General features: G+C 40.9%; 1 long non-coding RNA gene across 1 annotated transcript; it reads right to left on the reverse strand.

Annotated features, from left to right (window-relative positions):
• Positions 1–454: 454 nt before the first annotated feature.
• LOC125343678 lies at positions 455–19,935 on the reverse strand. Its single transcript, XR_007209363.1, has 3 exons — positions 19,782–19,935; positions 5,345–5,354; positions 455–466 (listed from the first exon to the last, which is right to left on the reverse strand). It is a non-coding gene; the product is annotated as an uncharacterized LOC125343678 (long non-coding RNA).
• Positions 19,936–21,964: the final 2,029 nt, after the last annotated feature.

Here is a 21,964-nt window from a genome sequence, read left to right on the forward strand (position 1 = left end):
TGGCTTCCTTGGTGTGCTGTCGCGTCCTTGGTTGAGGGAAACAGTCTTCTTTCTTAGTATCCACTGATGTCAGCAGTTGGACAGAATACACCTCCCACTCCAGTCTGGTATACTTAAGTGCTTCAGGTTGCTAGTGTAGGCTACAACGAGGCAATGTAAGCAAAAACTGTGACCCCAGATCTCTTGGTGATAATGAGTGGTTTTTAAAAGTTATTTTTGTAAAAATGAATTTCAGCTAGTGAACTCTGAGATGAGGAAAGATTTTCCTCCACCAGGCTTTAGATTCTCATAGAGGACTGCAGATTCTAGCCTGTCCTAGTGTGTGGAGGTCAGGTGGCATTATTTAAAGAGAGCTGAGATGTCTATTCCCTATTGTATAGGTACGGATAAAGTGTTATTCTATTAAAAAAGGCCTCTATTGTACAAATGGTAATTCTACTGCCTGTGATGTCCCATTCTTGTTATACTAGCTATTTGGGGAAAAAATGTTGCTCTGGGTTGATGTTTGTTTGAAGCCAGTCCAGGCAATGGCACAGCCTTATTTTCTCCAGAAATGTGGTAATGGCACTGGAGGCCAGGCCTGTGTGATACCACAACCCAAAGGAGGAAAGACCAATGCAACTGCGAGAATCACTGTATCCACTATCTATGATCAGATGAGACACAGACAGAGAAAGACACACACTTGCAAAATATCCTGTTGTGCCTTTCTCTATACTGTAAGCCCAAGGCAGCCTAGGGAAAATGGTGAGACCTTACTCAAATTGTAATGCAACCTAAAAGGATTAGGAATGTAGGTACAGTGGGTCAATACTGGCTCATCAATAGGAAGCTTAAAGGACGAGTTTTCCTGTCCCTCTGTCTGTATTTGGTTACTAATGTTGAACAGAAAATCTCAGCAATACTACATAGGCTTTGTTTTCTAACTCTAGGGCACACACACACACACACACACACACACACACACTCACATATGCAAACACAGAGACAGTAATGGCAAAGCATTTCATAGGCATGTGTGGGGATTATTCCAATATTGTCATGAATATTTACAATGTTTTTATGAGTTGGGTTGTTTTAATTTTTTTCTATTGTTCTCTTGAAGTGTGTCATTTTTTCTTTCTCCGGTAACTGTTGAAATAATTTTTTCCCTTCTTTGCATCTCCTGGCTTCAAAGTTCAGTTTCCCAAGATTTAACTCTTGGGTAGTTAGGGTTACAAAGCCTGAGCCAACATGGATCTCTAGGTTTTTTCTTTTTGTTACTGTGCCAGCCCTGGGAATTGAACTGAGGGCTTGGTCATTGCCCTAGAGGTGTTTTTTGTAGGTAATTGGAGATAAAAGTCTTACAATTTTACCTGCCTAGGATGCATTTGAACTGGGAACATCAGATCTCAGCATTTCTGATGTCAGAATTATACACATGAGTCATAGGGACTTGGCTTCCTCCAGGCTTTTTCAATAGACAAAGGATTATACTTAACTGCAAGGCTAAGGAAGGTATAGAAAAACTATTTTCCAACTGGTCATCAGTGGCTCAAGCTCATCTTAGCTATTCAGCAGATTGAGACCTGATGATCATCACTCAAAGCTACCTTGCAAGGAAATTCCATGGGACCCTTTTCCCTAATTACTCCAAATCTAGAAATAGTATGGTAAATCAATGCGGTAGAGCTTATCCTTGAGCACAAATGCTCAGAAACAATATCCTGGCCATGATTTCAATCAAGCCCCAGGGCCAGCACACACACACACACACATACACACACACACACACACATACACACACACACAGAGAGAGAGAGAGAGAGAGAGAGAGAAAGTGGTCTAGAGTTGGGGAAGAGAATGAGACAAAGAATGAGAGAGGATGAGAGGGGGGGTATTTTTATGTAGCAACAATTTCAACTGTTGATTTTCTTCTTTCTTCTCCTAACTGCAGAAGACTACATATGCAACTGCAACACATAATCAATCTCCTATTCCTTAATCCTTTTCTGGGGGACCTACTTTGTCCTGTGGAGATAGGTAGATATAGGGAGTTAGAGACCAAGGATTCTGAATTAATTGGCAAGGCAAACAGAATAAGAAGGGTATACACATGTATGTTGGTGGGGGCTGCCCTCCAGCCTAAAGCACTGATGTTTGGTAGCTATTTGAGGATTTTGTAAACTGAAAAGATTATAAGCTTTGTTCAGGGAATTAATGAGAGTGGCTTAGGTGGTATCCATTCTTCCTATATTTTCCATTACAGGCTCAAATTTTCAATGTGCCTATTTATGAGGCTCACTATCTACCCTTCCATGAAATGAGGGTATCCATTTGAACTGGCTCTGACAAATAAGATGTGAGAATCTCCTGATACTGGAATCTAAGAGAGTTACGGTTTTCTCCTAGAAATTGGATACACATGGCAGGCATCTAGTTGTTGATCTGCCTCACAATTAGTAGTGGGTAGAGAGCTACCTTAGCAGCATGAAGACAACACAAGTTTAACAGGGCAGAGCAGGAGGATAAGAGGAGACTTGCACTTTGAAGACACTGTAGGGATTGCATTGTCGAATGACCAGCATGTTGCTCATTTTCTGGCCTCAGGTGAAGGTTCTCTACTGCCTTCCACCCCCTCTCTGACCTGCAATGTTCACCTCAAGATTCAGTGTCCCCAGAGTATTAGAGTCCATTCCAACAGATTTATATTTGCATTCATCCAACCTATTTGCCTCAGGGGGTATTTGTTTGCCTGAAGGCAAGAGGAGTTGGGGACAGAAGTCCTGCTAAAGCCATTTGATGCCCTTTGCAACAGTGTGACACAGAAATCAAACTTTTGTGGCAACTCATGATGGCTCATACCTTTCATCTTACCCACTCATTGGGCTGAGATTTGAAAGATTGTGGTTTGAAGCCAGACAGGTGAAAAAGTCCACTGGAGTCTACCTCTGATCAACAAGCAAAAGGTCAGTCTGGAGTTGTGGCTCAAGTGGTAGAACTGTAGCTGAACAAGGAAGACACTGTGAAAGCAATAGGATCTCAGAGTTGAAACTGCATTACACACACACACACACACACACACACACACACACACTCATGCACATACATACAAATACCCTGTGTTCTTGCATTCACAGTGCAATACAGCAACAAAACAAAACAAATGAAGCCTTGAGAATTAGGTAAGTGCTAACATGGCAGCTAGTAGATTTTGCTGTATTTTATAGCATGCTCACAATGTCTTTGGAGGAGGCACACCTCTTACAGATAGGGACACTGGACAATGTGTCTTGGTTGAAGACTTCTCAGGTGGTTTGTAGCAGAGGTCTTTCACACTCGGGTGTGATGCTGCCCAGATCCACCGTTGGTGTTTGTACTTCTGCCCTGACTAGTTTTGGGTGATGGGAAGAATTTGAAGCTTTGGGGGGAACTTGGTAAAAGAGTCCCAGATACAGAATGGCAGAGAAACATTGAGCAGAGTTCATGGTGTACATCCCATCCAGCAGTCAGCAAGCCAAATGGCTAGAAGAGATGTTTGTGCTCTTTAAACAAGTAAGTATCCATTTTCAGTGCTGTGTATTATTTGTCTCTGTGTATTATTTGCTTTAGGGGGAAAGTACAAGTTACTAACTTGCTGTTCAGCCAGCCTTTCTTCCTCCCTCTGTCCCCTTTTTCTCCTGTCTTTCTTATTCCCACCTTCATTCTACATCTTCTCCTTTCTCTCCCATATTGTCTTCTCCTTTTTTCCATCTCCTTTTGTTTCCTTCCTTTTTCTTTGTTCCTCCTGCACCTTCTACCCTCTTTCTTCTTCATTTCTCCACCTTTTTTATTTTCTCCTTTCTCTGTCATTCTTTCTTCCTCTATGGCTTCTTTGTCCTATTTCCCCACCCTTCGCCATCACTCTGTCTTTTTTTTGGTGGAATTCAGGGTCTTCCACATGATAAGATTTTACTTTTCCATTAAGCCAACCCAGCTTCCTATTCCTTGTTTCTATATTTGTCTTTGTCCCAATGAGCTTGGGGGCCCGACATTGTCCCTTTTCCCTCAGGGCTACTCCTCTGTTTCTTGAGCCACAGCTCCAATTCCCAATATTTGGTTGTTTATTGACCAACTGAGGCTCATGGACATTCCAGACTCAGTGGGCTTTGTACAGAAATTCTTAGATCTCAGGCTCCTGAGCAGTTAGGATTATAAGAGTGAGTAAACAGTGTTCATATTTTTTCACATGCTTGATTTTTAAGAAACTGATGGATTGCTGAGGATGGGGGTTGGGAGGGGAAAACTGGGAGAGGATGAGGGAGGTGTAATGGGGTCCCCCCAAAGGAGGGGACCATAATGTAAGGGGATCCGAGGATGGGGGAGCCCCCATCCCTTCAAAAGTCCACCACTCAGAGACAGTCTCGAGCTAAAAGATGGATTTATTGGGCAAGTAAAAAGTATACTGACCGGCCAGGGTCACGGCCCAGACTCAGGAGCTGGGATCACGTGCGCCCTGGGCCACACTTGTGGTCAGGTGATAAAGGCAAACACCAAATGGTCAAGCCTGACACACACAGGTGGCCAATGAGTTTTCAACACTTACAGAGCATGCCAGGTCACACGCAGGTAGCCAATGGAGTTACAATCTGCCTCATGGCAACTGTTTGAAGTAAACTATCATTTTAGTTACACTTGGTGCACAGAATTGGCAGGGTTCACATGATGCAGGTGGATACGCTGTTAGCGCTGACCTGAAAACCGGAGTAACTAAATATAAGTTTTATTGTTAAAATTATAACGGTTTCTAAACCTTGGTGATGACTCCATGCTAGAGGGCTGCAATCCCACCCGTGAGACTAGTTTCTTGTAGTTTGACATTTAAAAATGTAGGGAGCACTTGTTCCCATCTGTAGCTGGGTAGCAACCATCATAATGGACAGTAAAAAAATGATCACAGTCATAGACTATAGAAATAACCATAATAGTAGTAGAAATGCCATGGTAACTGTTGGGTTGGTTTACTTATGATTGAGTACTGGATTGTTTTAGCCCGCTCAAGCTTGCTTAGTGGTAATGGGAAAACATGGTTGCAATTGTTAAAATAAAGTTGGTACTAGGTTGGGGTAACCACAATATTCTGCTTCTGTAAATGGCTTGCTTAACCCATTTGTGACTTGCTCTACACCCCGCACTAACCCCTGCATCAGTGCTACGTGACCACCCATTGTCAATTCCTGATACCGAGGCCAGTTCCTGATATCAAAGCCAAAATAGATTATTGAAAGAGTAGATAGCCAATAGAAATAGGACAAGACTTGTTTGCTAAATGCCATCCAGCCAAGAATCTGCCAAGTTGGAAATACCCTGCCTCCATTGTAATCACAATAAAAAACCTGCCTATCTGAGGGTCGGGACTCTCAATCCAGATCTGCTGCATTGGGTGACAGTTGGGAGTCCAGGCTCGAGCTTGCAATAAAGACTCTCATGCGTTTGCATCGGTATAGGCTCCTTGGTGGTCTTTGGGGACCGGAATTCTAGGCATAACAACGTCAACTCATGTGAGGGCACAGGTTTAACCTTGAGAATTCCACTATTTAGGTGGTCAAGCAGTTTACACAATCTTATCACAGCCAAGGGGAACTTCCCTGGATAGGGTTGGGGAGATCTTAGTGAAGATGGAGTCGGCTTCTGCTATCTTTAACTAATCTGAGATGGAGTCAGTCTGACATCCTTCAACAGCCAATGATGGCGCTGGCCAGATCTGACCTCCATATTACAGGAGGGGTGACACAGTTCAAAAGGAAATGTACTAATTGTTAGCATTTCCCTAGTCTCAGGTCCTCAGCTCCTCCCACTAACCCCCAGATCTACCCATACCTACTGAGCCACTCCTACTCACTACCTACCTACTTCCCCTTTACCCCAGAGAGAGAAGCTGCCACCTAGATAAGGTGCAGATGCCATGTAGCTCCCTCTGCCGTGGGAACTATGGCCCCACTAATAAACCTCCTTATGAAACTTCTTCTCCTGCCTATGATTATCTCCGCATGATCTTCTGGGATGGCCAAGACCTATGCTTTCACTAATTATCTTAATCACACAATTGTTTCCCTCTGTATATGACCTTTACAATAAAATTTATAAGACTGCTTAACTAAAAAACAAAAGAAAAAAGAAACTTATGCTCATGTCCTCAAAATGGAGTACTCATTTTCTGGATTACTCAGAACTCCCATGATGCAATTAGGTAGATATTTTAGTATTTAATAAATTCCAACACACAACATACATGAGTTTTATATAGCTTGTCAAATGTTCCTAATACTGATGTCCTAATAAGTGATTATAATGAATGTCTGTAACACATTCTATGTGAAACAATTTTGTTTAAAATAATTAAAATAAACATGTAAGTTGCATGCTTATATCTGTGTTCTGCAACTCAGCAAGCCTCATTATCACAGTTTGAAACCAGCCCAGGCTGGTAAGTCCATGGCACATTTACCTCCAATTATCCAGCAAAAGGAAGTGAAGACTGTTAGTGTCCTAGTTGTCATTTGCTGCTGTGTGAGTGTACTTACATTCTGACATGAAAAATGGCAGACACCACCCCACCCACTGCATAGTCTGTGTCTGCTGAACCCATTATTAATATACAACAGGCGATAGTCACAGGAGAAGCCCTGCAATTCCCCTCACGCAACTCCCTACATGTTCAGCACATGGCCCTAGATTTCAACAGGGAGATGTAGACTTTTTGAGTTATGAACATATAAACACGTATGGGGATGTGATGTTAATGAATAATTAAAAAGTCTGTCATGTACTATTTTACTTCAGCCAACCCATCATGCTTATAGAGTGAAGAAGTACAGGAGAGATTGGCAGAGATATTCCTAAGGTTTGATGATTTACCTTAAAGTCCAACAAACACAACTTACTCAAAATAGTTTTCAACCTGAAGTACTGAACAGCAAGGAGGAGTCAACACATGGACACAATCCTCCTGACTGTAACCCTATTGGGGAAGCCCTATCCACAGAAGCTACCATTACTCAGAGTAGAATAATGGGTGGTAGAGAGTAAAGCCATTCATGGAATGACTCTGATATTGATCCTGGAGTGTTCTCCCATGGTAGGCCACATAATAGAATCTATAATGGGAAAAGATCCAAAGAGAAAGACAGTGGTAAAAATTCCCTTGGAATGATGTCTTTTGAAGCTCAGCTGGACAGAAGCCAGATAAGAGCCAAATGCTATGAATGCAGGCACTGTGAAAAACTCTTTAGTTCATTCAATCAACTTATATTATGTGAGAAATCACATAGAAAGTAATTCCTTAAGTGCACTCAATATGTGAGAACATTCCTGTGTACCACACCTTTACACTTCCATCTCAAGAGTCCACATTGAGAACAAACAACATAAATGTAATACTTGTGGGAAATGCTTCAGCTGAAGGTATAGACTTAAGAGACATTTCACTATTCATACAGGGGAGAAATCTTATGAATACCCAAGCATAAGAAAACCTTTAGACTTATCTGTCTTCTGAGACACCATAGATTGATTCATTCTGAACAAAATATATGAATGTAATTAATGTAGCAAAGCTTTGCGTAGATGTGGTCATCGTACCAGACATAAATTAATACACATTAGAGCAAAAAAAGACTTCCCTGGAATGTGTGTGCTAAAATAACAAAAACTGTTGTGTTTCTTATCAAACACAAGATAAGCCACACAAGACTGAAAAATGCTTTTTGCAGGAATAGTGGAAACATTTTTAGCTATCCATCCCATCTTAAGAAACATTTGAAAATAAACATTGAAAGAAGCACCTTTGAGGTGTGTTCATTTTGGGAAAGCCTATAGGCCAAGTACGATCTTCTTGTACCCGTGAAACCTCACACAGGATAGACACTCCATAAGTGCCCTTGCTGTTAGAAATCCTTCAGGGAACACTGCCATCTTAGAGTTCACCTAAAAGTTCATTCTGGAGAAAAGCCCTTTACATGTGAGCTTATGGGGAAGACTTGCGCTATCAGTCTTCCCTGACTTGTCACAGAAAACAATCCATCAAACTCTAAAAGTGTCAGAGTATGTGTGAGAATGTTCAGAGAACTTGTACCTCACAGGAAAACAAAGCCTTTAGTAAGAAAGAACATTTGTGTTGAGAATTCCCAGTGTAATCTATGGGAAAAGTTTCAGGGGAAAATGGTTCTGCTCAGCTGATAACATATCCTGGGGATGGATGCAAACATTTAACTTTTAAATATTTTTGCACGAGTATCTGTGTGTGTGTGTGTGTGTGTTTCTTGCAATTCTATTTTAGTTAAAAATGGAGTACTTTCAGGTTTTAATATAGAAATTGAAAACAACTGGTTCTTGGTCCTTTATCCCACTGCTTCACTCTCCATCAGAATATCTGGGATGTTGGAGAAGCTGCCTACATCTCCACCTGCTGTGGTCTTCTTTTCTACACAATTATTTTCACTAAAAAGCAAAATAACTAAATAAATAAATAACTTCTGTGACCTGTAAATGCCAAAACACATGTCTCTAGGACCATAGAAAATCACAAGCTTATTATGAAACAAAATTCAAATTTCTTGTATTTACTCTGAAAGATGTATTTTAATTAATTTCTTTTCTTTTCCTCTCCCTGTCACCTAGTGATAACATCTTTAATTGAGATTCTTTATGCTGTTTCTATGTGTATTTGCAGTTTTATCAAAATTACTCATCCTCTATGTTTTCCCTGTCCCCCGTTCCCTTCTTCTAAGTTGTGCCTTAGATTCATGTTGCTTATCCATAGATATTATTATGTGTGTGGATATATGTTATGTGTGCACATGTCTTTGAATAGGATTCTCTAGACTTTATATGGAATTCATGAAAACATGGTTTCACCATTTATATTGAAACTGAGCTTTTTAAAAAGGGTATGCTAATGTTGTAAGGTAGTGGTCTTCTTTATTTTGTGCCAGTAATGGGGATTGAACTCAGGGCCTGTGCTCCTACTTGGCCTTTTTACTGAAGTGTGGGGCTTCAACACCAGAGCCATACCTCCACTTCCAGCTTTTTGCTGGCTAAGAGAAGGTAAGTGACTTTCAGAGTTGACTTCCACTAGTCCCACTGTTGCTTGGCCCATTGATGGACCCTCCAACCATGCCTGGTGACAACCCCCCCCCCCCCCCCCCGTGATGTGTACCTCCGCAGAATGAGTCCTGGAGCCTTTCAGAGTGCCACACAGAATTCCACAGCAACCTGCACTGCAGGTCCACTCCAGACTGATAGCCGAACCCCACGGTTCACGCGTGCTTCCCCTCCCATATTCTACCATGCCCCTACCTACCCCTTACCACTGGCCCACACATACAAACACACATTTGAAAACTCACACACATACTCGTTGGATCATATAATTATTGAAACTGGCAGAATCATTTGGAAAAGCTTTCATTCAAACCTAAAGGAGCGGGAAGGAGAGAGATGATGAGATAGATAGATAGATAGATAGAGAGAGAGAGAGAGAGAGAGATTTCTAACTGTAGCTTAGGAAAGTAGGATGAATTCACAAATACTCAATTTCCTTAACCATTTTTCAATAAACATGAATGGAGGCCCTTTTGTCTTTTGCCTATTTTCCATATTAAAGATAATAGTTCTATTTCATAATATGCTGCTCAGTGCATGCAAAAATATTGGTAATATTTTAGACTTACCTCACTTCTTTATATTCAATTAATTTCAGAAGGAGTTGTAAAAAAAAGTTTATGACACACACACACCACATAGACTTCACCTAGTTTTCCCCATAGGACATATCTTATAGGTAATAGGAAGGTCAGATCTGGCCAGAGCCATCATTGACTGTGGAGGGGCGTCAGATTGACTCTAGCTCAGATTAGAGCAGAAGCCAACTCCATCTTCACTAAGATCTCCCCCACTCTATCCAGGGAAGCTCCCCTTTATTATGATGTTATGTAAATTGACCACCTGAGGCCTGGGAGTTTCAAGGGAACCTGTGCCCTCCCATGAGTAGGCATATCCACCTGATGTCAAATCCATGTCCCCTCCCATGAGTGGGTGTATCCACCTGATGTCAAATCTATGCGCCAATTTTAACGAATATTAGGTTGGTCCAGGTACCATGAGACAGACTGTAACTCTATTGGCCATCTGCTTGCAGCCTAGCATGCTCTGTAAGTGCTGTATTCTCATTGGCCACCTGCATGAGGCAAGTTTGAATGTGATGTTTGCCTTACAACCAGGCTGGAAGGCTACATGTGCGCATGGTTCCAGCTCCTGAGTCTGGGCTGCACATGTGCAGGCAGTTCCGGCTCCCGAGTCTGGGCTGCGCCCAAGGCCCGTCAGTTCGCTTTTTGTTCACCTTTTACTTCCCCAATAAATCCATCTTTTTATCATCTTGTAGCTAGAGACTGTGTTGGTGGACTCTTGAGGGAACCAGGAATCCCCTCCCTTGTGTGTGTGGGAAACCCCGTTTCATTGTAGTGAACCCCCACTTCATTATATAGTTAGAAAAAAATATCAATTTCAAGATAGTGACATTGAGACAATCCACAGAGCTCATTTAGAATTCACTTTGTCCTATATGCATTCATATATGCACTTCTATGCAATTTTTCTTCATTTGTTGTCTCTACCACAATCATTCTTGCTACAGTTAGGATCACACTCACCTGGCAACCCTAACCGTCTCTGTAACTTTCTCGTGAGGGAATATTAGATAACCGTGTCTGTAACTTTCTCATGTGGGAATATTAGACAACTGGAATCATATTGTTTTATATGCTTTTACTCAGTGAGCAACATCTCATTGATATTTGCTTAAGTACATCAGCTTTTACCTGTTTACTTCTAGATGACATTCAATAGTATGGATGTATCAGCTCAACTCTTTGCCCATTAAAGCACATCAGCTCAACTCTTTGCCCATTAAAGCACATTTTCACTGTTTCCATTGAATTTGTTTCTTGCTTTACTTTTGTTCCTTTACTTTTTTTCTTTGTTTCTTTTTTTTTTTTTACTTGTTTTCGTTTTGTTTTTTGCCAGTCCTGGTGCTTGAACTCAGGGCCTGAGCACTGTCCCTGGCTTCTTTTTGCTCAAGGCTAGCACTCTGCCACTTGAGCCACAGCGCCACCTCCCGCTTTTTCTATATATGTGGTGCTGAGGAATTGACCCAGGGCTTCATGTATACGAGATGAGCACTTTAACGTTAGGCCATATTCCCAGCCCCTTTTCTTTCTTTTCATTTTTGCTAATACTGGACCTTGAACTCCGAAACAGGACGCTGTCTCCTTAATGTTTTACTCAAGGAAGTACTCTATTATTTGAGCCACAATTCCACTTCTGGCTTTTCGCTGGTTAGGTGGAAGTAAGAGTCTCATAGACATTCCTTCCTAGCTGGTTTCAAAATGGGAGTCTGAGATTTTGGCCTGCTGTGTAGCTAGCTAGGATTGCAGGTGGGAGCCACCACCTTTCAAATATGCTTCTCATTTTAATCTCCTACAAATAAAATGAGCTAGGCACTGGTGACTCATGCCTGTAATTTTAACTATTCAGGAGGCTGAGACATAGAGGATGGAGATTGGAAGCTAACTGGGGAAGAAAACTCAGCATGAATCCCATCGCTAATTCACTGTTCCACCCCCCAAACCAGACTAGAGGTGTGGTTCCATTAACAAAAGAGCTGAGTGAGCACTTAAAGTCCTGCACACACACACACACACACACACACACACACACACACACACACACACACTCCCCATACACAGGGAAACAAACAAGCAAAAATAAATGGCAAGCTAGGTGTCAGTGGCTCATATGTATAATCCTAGCTACTTGGAAAGCTGAGATGAGGAATTATGCTTCAAGGCCACTTGGTGTAGAAAATTTTTTAGAGAATTCAAGTGAAAGCTGCCACCTGGTGGCCAAATACTGTTATCCTAAATGTGAAGGGGAGCCTAAAATAGACACAGTACAGCACAAGTGCACCCCTGGACAGGAATCAAGACTTATCTATTAACAAACAAACAAAACAAAATGAAAGCAAAAGCAAATAGCAAATCCACTGTAATCTAAATACACAGGAGACTGAGATCTGACGATCCCATTTTGGGTTCCCTCTTGTTTTCAACTGGCATCTAAAGCTCTGGAAGTGGAGCTGTGGCTCAAGGGGTAGAGCACCAGCTTGGGAAAAAAGACTCAGAGAAAGGCCCAGGCCTGGACTTGAAGCTCCCGGTTCATAACCAAAACCAAAACCAAAACCAAACACAAGAAAACAAAGAAAAAACCAGAAAAAAAGAATAAGAAAAACTGACAAACCTTTTCAGACAGTTCCCTTTTGTATTCCCCCTAGCAATGAATGCGAGATTAGCTTCATCACATCTCTCTTGGTGTTTGATATTCTCCTCATGGAGTCATACTGATAGATGTGTGGTGACGTTAAAATGGCTTTTCGATTATGTCCAGTGATGTTAAACATCTTTGCAAGTTGTCTGTGAGATATGAAACTATTTTCTTATTCTGTAGTTGGTCTATCTATTTACTTACCAAAGATGTTTTTTCAGAACAAAAATGTTCATTTTTCACACACCTCATTGTTCTAGTTTTATATTGTTATGTTGTGTTTTGGCGACTTATCTACAAATCTACACTTAATTAGTCCTAGGTACTGAAGATTTTGTCTACTGCTTTCTTCTAGAAATATTGACGTTTTCTACTTTAATAAATTATAATGTTTTAATTTATAGTTTTATAACTCACTTTGTCCTTTATAATAAAATAAATGTTTTTTAATTTTTAAAATTTTTATTAGTTTAAATGAATTGCACAGTCATACCATTGACATACATGCACGTAATGGATTTACTCTGCTCAAATTCCATTTCTTTTGGTTTCCATTTATTTATGTATATATTTATTTTTGGTAGTACAGATATCAAGTGAAGGGCATCACATTCACTAGGCTGGAGCTCTGCTTCTTTTTTTTTTTTTTTTTTTTTTTTGGCCAGTCCTGGGGCTTGGACTCAGGGCCTGAGCACTGTCCCTGGCTTCTTCTTGCTCAAGGCTAGCACTCTGCCACTTGAGCCACAGTGCCACTTCTGGCCATTTTCTGTATATGTGGTGCTGGGGAATTGAACCTAGGGCCTCATGTATACGAGGCAAGCACTCTAGCCACTAGGCCATATCCCCAGCCCTGGAGCTCTGCTTCTTGACCAAAATTTCCAGACTTGCTTTCTGAGGGATTTTTGTTAAAGAGATGGAGTATAGTAGTTTTCTGCCCAGGCCTTGTTGGAGGCTGCATTTTTCCAGATTTGTCCTTCCTGAGCAACAAAGATTATAGGTATGAACCATGAACACCTGGCTTATATTATTCTTTCTTCTTGAAATTATTGTTCATTGTTATTATAAAGGTGATGTGCAGAGTAGTTATTGTTTCACAAGTCAAGCAATGAGTGCATTTCTTTTGGGACAGTTTCACCCCTTCCATTGCCTTCTCCCAGTTTTTCTCTCCCTCCCACCCTCAAGTTGTATAGCTCATTATCGACATAGTGAATACTGAGTACCACAGCTTTATTTGTTCACCCATTTTCTCTCCATTTCTGTGTCCCTCTCACCTTCAACAGAGATAGAAAATGGAACTAACAAGACATAAGACTGGAAAAAAATCCCCATGTTTCCATTTCTTGGAGTTCATTTTGATAAAGATCATTTTATATGATCAGAGGCACAGAGCACTGAGGCCTTGTGTTTCTCTTCTAAAAATATCTGTCTTAGATCTCACTGATATTATTTTTTCTTAACCCTCTTTTCTTCTCTCCTTTAGACAGATTTCATTAAGATTCATTTTGACATTTTTATAACAAGATAAAGTAAATTTTACTTGACTCCTTTGTGAATTATTTTTTTTTGCCAGTCCTGGTACTTGGTTTCAGGTCCTGAGCATTGTCCCTGGCTTCTTTTTGCTCAAGGCTAGCACTCTACCACTTGAGTCACAGAGCAACTTCTGCCTTTTTCTGTTTATGTGGTGCTGAGGAATCGATTCCAGGGCTTCATGCATGCTACACAAGCATTCTCCTGCTAAACAACATTCCCAGCCCCATTTTGAATTAGTTTTCGTAATAAACTTCACCATAGAAGTTCATATTTTGCCTATAGGCATTTGATCTATTTAATCCTCTATGACTATTGAAGTGGAATTATATGAAACCAGTAGGTCAATTAGGGAAGAATTTGTACCTTTACTGTATGGTTTTCTAATCCACAAGCAAAGTGTATCTAAATTCTTTGAATTTAAGCCATCTTACATTCCATCATCACTTTGGAATTTTCAGCATACACATCCTATATATATTTTCTTCAGCATCTATGTATTTCATTCTCTGCAGTGTAAGTATAAGAAGTGATATGTGTGCATGTGTATGTGTGTGTGTTTGTGTGTGTGTGTGTGTTGCTGTGTGTGTCTGTGTGTATCTGTGTGTGTGCTGGTACAGTGACAAAAATCTCCAGGCTGGGCACTTCTCCCTCATGAAGTGGGAGGAGAGAGGGCCCTTGAGTTTGGAAGCAGCTCCAGGTCAGCACAGAGTGGGAGAGTCTTCTGTCTGGCAGACATTGTCCACCTCTGGCCATTTGTAGTGCAGAACATTTGAAATGTTACAGTAGACAATTCGGGGAGGCTGATGAGATGAGGAGGGGTGAGGTGATGCACAGGAGATGAGGAAGCCACATCTGATCTTCTCTCTAGAAGTACACTCAAGGAATTTGGAATGCAAGTACAAAGTCAGCAGGCTTTATCTCCAAGCAATCACCAGGGTCTCCAAAATTTCACTGGCTGTGAGGAAATAGGTACATATGGCAGACCCTGGCACCTGAGGGACTCCCTCCCTACATGCACTCTGGGAGGTGGGTGTAGAGTATTTACCACATCAAAGATGAAAGGCAAGGCAACTGTCTCTACTTATTCTTTTACTCATTCTCCATTCTAACTATAGTTAGGATGGCCTAACTGTGAAGTCTCTTAAATTGAGGAAATAATCCTCTATTCATAGTTTTCTTTTTTTGAGTTAATGTTTTCTGAGAGTCATATTTTTGCAAGTCCTGAGGCTTGAACTCAGGGCCTGAGCACTGTCCCTGCCTTCTTTTTGTTCAAGGCTAGCACCCTACCTCTTGACACAAAGTGCCACTTCTGGCTTTTTCTGTGTATGTGGTGCTGAGGAATCAAACCCAGGGCTTCATGCATGCTAGGTAAGAACTCTACCGCCAAGCCACATTCATAGCCCTTGAGAGTCATTTTAAAACTCAGAATTGAATGCTGAATTTTCTGAAGTATAATATCATAAAACAGTGTTGATTGTATTGATGAAATATTAGCTTTGGAAGCAACTTTTCATACATGGAATACAGTCTGTCTGCTGATGGTCAAACTTATTTTTAGGCCTTGACAGATACTATACTGCAAACTTTTGTGTGAAAGTTGATGGAAGGTGGGCTGGGAATGTGGCTTAGTGGCAGTGCACTTTCTTAGCACCAATGAAGCTGTGGGTTGGATTCCTCAATATCACATAAATAGAAAAAGCCAGATGTGGCTCTCTGGCTTAAGTGGTAGAACTCTAGCCTTGAGCAAGAGAAGCTCATGGACAGTGCCCAGGCATTGATTTCAAGCTGCTGGAAGACTGGCAAAAACAATGTTGGTGGAAGATAAAAAGCTGCAGTTTGTCTTTGTCTCATGTTGCCGTTAGGATAATTCTGCAGTCATAAAATTGTGTGGGAAGTTATGTAAATTAAGGGTAAGATAGCAAAACCTCTGTGAGCATTTAGGAACTTGAATTTTCAGAGAGGCTCCCCATTTACAGAATTGGTCAGAGGTGCTCACTCTGCATATTTTTTTTTTCACAAATGTGGTGCATCCTGGGATTAAGAAGTCTCCTGATTTCCAGGCTGTGCAAAGACGGGCTGACAGAGCAGGCTTGCCAGCTCTACTTTGAAAAGCCCCATAGCAACACAAATCTCTGGATGGGTATGGAACTTAGATTTGGAGAATGTTAGCACCAAATTTGAGTAGGACTTAAGGACTGTTCAGTGGTTCTCAAGCCATTTGTACAGTGTAGCTCTGCTGTGGTTTCCTATTAGGAGTCTGACAATTTGTAAAATGCTTGTCAGGTGTGCCCACATGACCAATCCCCAATAATGTCTCAGGAATTGAATTTCCAGCAAGCTTCTCTGATGACAACATTTCACTTGTGTTGTAAGGACTTGTTACTCTAGGAATCACACATCCTAAGTGACTGTACTTGGAGGGGCATTGTCGAGGTCTCATATTAATATTTAGTTATTCTTGCTCTTGAAAATGCCAATTTGTATATTATACTGTTCTCTTCCTTTCAATACTTTAACTCTCTGTGTTATTATTACTCAAAATAGTTTGTTATAGAAAGGGCATACTTCCTTCCTTCCTCTCTTTCTTTCTTTCTTTCTTTCTTTCTTTCTTTCTTTCTTTCTTTCTTTCTTTCTTTCTTTCTTTCTTTCTTTCTTTCTTTCTTTCTTTCTTTCTTTGTCATTGGGCTTTAACTGTGGGCTTGGCTTCTGTCACTGAGCTCTTCAGCTCAAGGTTAGCACTCTACCACTTGAGCCACAGTGCCACTTCCGGTTTTCTGTTTGCTAATTGGAGATAAGAGTCTCCTGGACTTCCCTGTTTAGCTGGCTTTGAGGCATGATCTGCAGATCTCAGCCTCCTGAGTATCTAGAATTATAGGTGTAAGCCACTGGCACCTGGGGAAATACTACTTAGTAAAAGACTTATTTTCTGGACTGAGAGCACAGCTCACGTGGAAGAGCATCTTTCCTATAGATGCTTAAAAATATTTTGTGAATATCTTCTCATGCATTTATTTTGAGCATTTAACCTGAACAGAATTTTTGGGCTTATGCAAAGCTTTATGGTTCTTAATTTTTGATGGTGCTGACAGTTGAATCCAGACTTTCATGCTTACTTGGATGGTGCTTTAGCACTTGAGCCACTCTACCAACTTACTTTTGGCTATCTAGTTTGGGAATGGTGTCCATAGCACTCTTCTTCCTGGGCTTGCCTCAAAATGAGAGCAGCCAGATCTCAGCCTCATGAGGAGATAAGATTATAGACATGAGCTACTGGCATCAGGCAAGTCTAATATCTTTATTGTTTTTTCTGTCCTGTCAGTTTCTCGGCTTCTCACTCTTGTTTTCCTTTTCTTGTTGTATTGCAGGGAGGAGAATATTTGGACCTATTTAGTGTTTGCAGTACAGTTTGTATAATTTCCTTCATAGTCATTGTAGTTATGAAGGTATGTGTATATAATTAATATTAGTCTACTGTTGTTATTTTTGACTTCCACTAAAGTAGAAGTTACTGTATTTAGGGTTGTCCTTAAATCCTCCTACTTGGGGAACATATTTGGTTTTGGTAGTACTGAGATTTGAACTCAGAGCTTGGTGTTTGGTGAACAGTTGTTCTACCCTTTCATGCACATGTCCAGCTCTTGAAGTATAAAGTTTGCAACTATTTCTTTTATATAGAAGAAATCCTATATCAGATGGTATTACAACTTTTCCTTTAACAATTCAACAAGATTTAAAATTCACAAGCATAGGTGTGTCTATTATATTCACCCTGAGTTTTACACATTTCCTGGGATTCTTTCTAAAGTTTCTGGCCAGTTTCTGGTAAGGAGAGTTTCTTTCAGACCGTCATTATTGATATAGGTATTGGTATTTTTTTTCTTTTCCTAGGACTTACTGTAGAAATTTAACAAAAATCACCCAGAGGTGACTGGAGCTTGAGGCTTGACAGCCACAGTTGCTGCAGGGTTGTGACTGGGAGCATCTGAGGTATTAATAACAGCTCTTCACACCTGCAATTGAAAAATGGCCTCCAAGGAAACCGTACTACCAAAAAGAATTATGAAGAAGAATGAAAATTCGAAGCAGGACTTGAGGAATTTGAGGTGGAGAAAATAGTAGACCAGCATGTATTAGATGGGCAGGTACAATATCTCCTGAAATGGAAGTGCTACTCAGATGCTGATAATACCTGGGAACCAGAAGAGCATTTAAATTGCCTAGAGTTAATGGCGATTTTCTAAATTCTCAAAATGATATTTTATGTAATGATGAATCCTATGATAGCACATCACGGTATGAAAGAGAGGCTGATGACTACCCTCGAGGGTTCGCTAGGGGGCTTGAGCCTGAAAAAATACTTGGTGCCATGAAACATATGGGATTATTGATGCTCCTCATGAAGTGGAAATATTGTGACCAGCCTGAGTGGGTTTTGGCAAAAGAGGCTAATGTTCAATGCCCTGAAGTTGTAATTGCTTTTTATGAAGCAAAACTGCCTTGACCTGAAAGATGAAGTGCATTGATATTTAAATTCAGTTATAAACATTCATTAAGAATATCTGTATATATCATCTGAATGTTGTGTTTTGCATTACTATTATGAAACAATAACTACATTCTAATGAAGTAACTTTCCTATGATAGTTTTGAAATACCATTTGTGGTGCTCTGGAGATTGTTTTCCATGAAATATAATAAAGGATTTCTGGTGTTGCTTAATACATCAGAATACAATGTTTGTTTACAGTCTATATTTGCTCAGTATCCACGATCAGGTATTCAAATGTTATTTATTTTTCATTGCTCAATCAGAAGAACTGCCTTTAACTGCTATTTTCAAGTCCATCCCAATTGTTTTTTGTTTATTGTATGTGTGTATACATAACACACATTCACTTTTTTTTGGAGATTTTGTTTATTTGGAGGTACTTGATACCACACCTTATTCAGCCAAATGATTTATCACTAAGTTATATCCCTAACCCTTGTTTTGTTTCTGAGACTGGGTGCCTGGGCAGCTCATGCTGACATAATGCTGGCCTCAAACCTTAGGTGCTCCTGCCTCAGCCATAAAATTGTAAAAGCAATAGGTTATTGGAAAATTTTTGTGAAATGAGCCAGACCACTTGAGTAATCACATTGTTTTTTTTTTTTTTCACATAGTCCAAAGTTTATTAGAAGGAATGACAGGCAAACAGTACAAAACAGGCCACAGAGAACCCCAGCTCAGGTTGCTCTAGAGTCTTCAGCCACAATTTCCACAAAAGGTTCTCTTGACAAATGCAACAACACTATGAAGACATAATTATTAAGCTTATAGTCAGTAAGCCAATTATAATCCTTCAAAATAGGGCCAGATACAGTAGAGATACATATCTGTAATTCTAGCCACTCAGAAGATACAAGCAGGAAGCTCTGGATTCAAGGACAGCCCAAGCAAAGTTACTTACAGACCTTATCTCAAGTAAGACAAGGTGGTGGTATATGTTTATGATCCCAGGTAGCTGGGTAAAAGAGAAGAGAATCAAGGTTTGATGCTGGCCCAGGCAAAACCAAAAGGCCTTGGTATATGGTTACATAGTGGAGAACTGGCCTAACAAGCCCGGGTTCAAATCTAAGCGCCACAAAAGAAAAAAGCATCTCCAAAATAAATTTCAGACCTGATTCTAGCCCTAAGAGCCATTCTGACAGGTATGGGATATACAGTTCACTGGATCTTATGCCTTGATAACAAGGGAATATCTCCTAAATATTCACTTATAGTTCACACATATTAAACACTGATTTCAACTACAAAAGCCACTATATAAAATCTTTAGGACCAACACAAATAACTTCCAAAGTGCTTATGGAAGCCTCTCTGGGAGTGTGGCCCTGATTAAATGTGAGCTGACTATCCAGGAATGTGAATTCACAATTATAAAAAGAAAATAGCTAATGGGAAAGTAAACTTCATGAAGGCAGGGATTTTTGTTTGGTTAGGACTATGTCCAAAATGCCTGGACAGAAATGACAGATCCCCTATCAGCCGAATGAGTACACAGCACATACTTTGCTAAATGATCTGTGTTACAGATATAATTGTATAATTGTATAATTGTATAATTATTTTGGCTAGAAGCATACTTAAGATACAAATAAAGGCCAGGCCCAGGTGACTCTCACTTATAATCCTAGCTACTCTGGAGGCTGAGATCTGGGGACTGAGCTTCAAAGCCAACTCCTGGCAGAAAAGTTAAGGAGACTCTTATCTCCAATAAACTACTTAAAAACAGAAGTGGAAGTGTGGCTTAAGTGGCAGAGCACTAGCTTTGAGCAAAAGCAACTCAGGGATAGCACCTAGACCCTGAATTCAGGGTCCAGGAAAAAAAAAATTTAAGGTTAAAAATGGGCTAGAAACACTCGATGCTATTTTAGGAAGTTTAAAGGAAGAGATGGGAGTGCAGTACGAGGATATGCTCCATGGCTTTCCACTACTGTGTATCTTCTTACTTTCTCAATGACTATATCTCACTGTCAACCATGATTGTTTTAGTCTCAATGTCAGAGATCATACAGCCAACACAGGGTGGCTTCTATTTTCAGTTAGCCTTTGTGTTATTTAGGTATAGCTAGATAGCTAGAGGTTATACATACATTTCTAGGCAACCTACAAATACTGGTTTCTTATTTCCAAAATACTTCTATTGTTTTCTATTGCAATTTACTTTTAAATATTTCAACAACTCAGTCCATTATACATCATATTATTTACACCACAGTAAGCACTGATCAACCTTTAAAAAGTTAAAGGAAAGACATGACTGCATTTTTTAATGAATATACTAAACTTTTAAGTACAAATATTTTTAAACCTAGCGCCTTAGAAAGACATCAGATATTTAGTTTTTAAAACATGAACCAATGGGTCTAATTTTAAGAAGGTAGCTGTGAAAAAGTCTTGTCACTACTCATTTGACGGTTTTCCAAATGAGTGAACAGAATGCACCAGAGTGTGAAATCTTGCTGCAATGAAATCCTTCTTCTTCATGCAACAAGTTTTCAGAATTCACTAGACTTCTTGAAACGTCTTGATGAATCAGCAAGCCAGTCAGGGCAGGAGATAGAAGAACACGAACAGCATCACGTCCAGGAGGATGAACAGCCAGAGGTCCAGCCAGTAGGAGTGCTTCGGGACCCCGTTGGGCCCGGCCAGGAGTCGCTCCAGGTGGTTCAGCCCCAGAGCCCTGGCCGCCACACCCCGGTCTCACAACTCCTGGGCGCCTCCCGGCCCCGCCACCGCCGCCGCCGCTGCACCCCGCTCCATCGCGTCGGGTCCCTGTACCGGGTCCGCTTGCAACCCCTGCAAGCACCTGCCACCCACGCCGCCAGCGGTAGTGGGCGAGGCCGGGCGTTGCGTCACGAGAGAGTCCACGCGACCCCAGCCCCGCCCAGCGCGCAGGCGCCCCGGCACCGGGCCCGGAAGGAGGAAGTCTTGAGTAATCACATTGTAACCTCAGTGTATATTGGTTACGCAATTTTTAATAATGGTGAATGGTGGTCAATAAGGCCTTTTATATTATTTAAATAAATTAGTAAGCCAAAAAAACTTAGTGAGCCAAGTGCATTGGCTTATTCCTGTCATTCTAGCCACTCTGGAAGCTGAGAACAGAGGATTGAATTAGGAAATCCCTCAGACATTTACCTCCAATTAACTACTCAAAAAGGAGCCAGAAGGATAGCTGTGGCTCAAGTGATAGAGATCTACCTTGATCAAAGAAGCTCTGGGGCACTGCATAGGACTTGACGTCAAGTCCCAAGACTGACACTCACAGAAAAATAATTAAAGTATATCTTTCCCCATGCTCTGCTCTGCTACCATTCTTTCACTCTGCTTGGAAGGAGGAGGAAGGGCACAAGTAGCCTCTGGTAGACTGCATGGAAGTCCTGGTTTGTCCTGTGAGTCCCGGCATAGAAACAGTGATAGGCAGAAGCAGCATGTGGTCTGTATGCATCCCCTACAGGTTTCTCTTCTGCAAGAGCATGGAGAATCTCCACTCCCAGGAGGGAATTGCTCACAAAGTTGTGGAGGAAGAAGTTGCTCCTTAGCTGTACACCT

Source organism: Perognathus longimembris, chromosome 28, assembly GCF_023159225.1.
Source record: "Perognathus longimembris pacificus isolate PPM17 chromosome 28, ASM2315922v1, whole genome shotgun sequence".
NCBI lineage: Eukaryota > Metazoa > Chordata > Mammalia > Rodentia > Heteromyidae > Perognathus > Perognathus longimembris.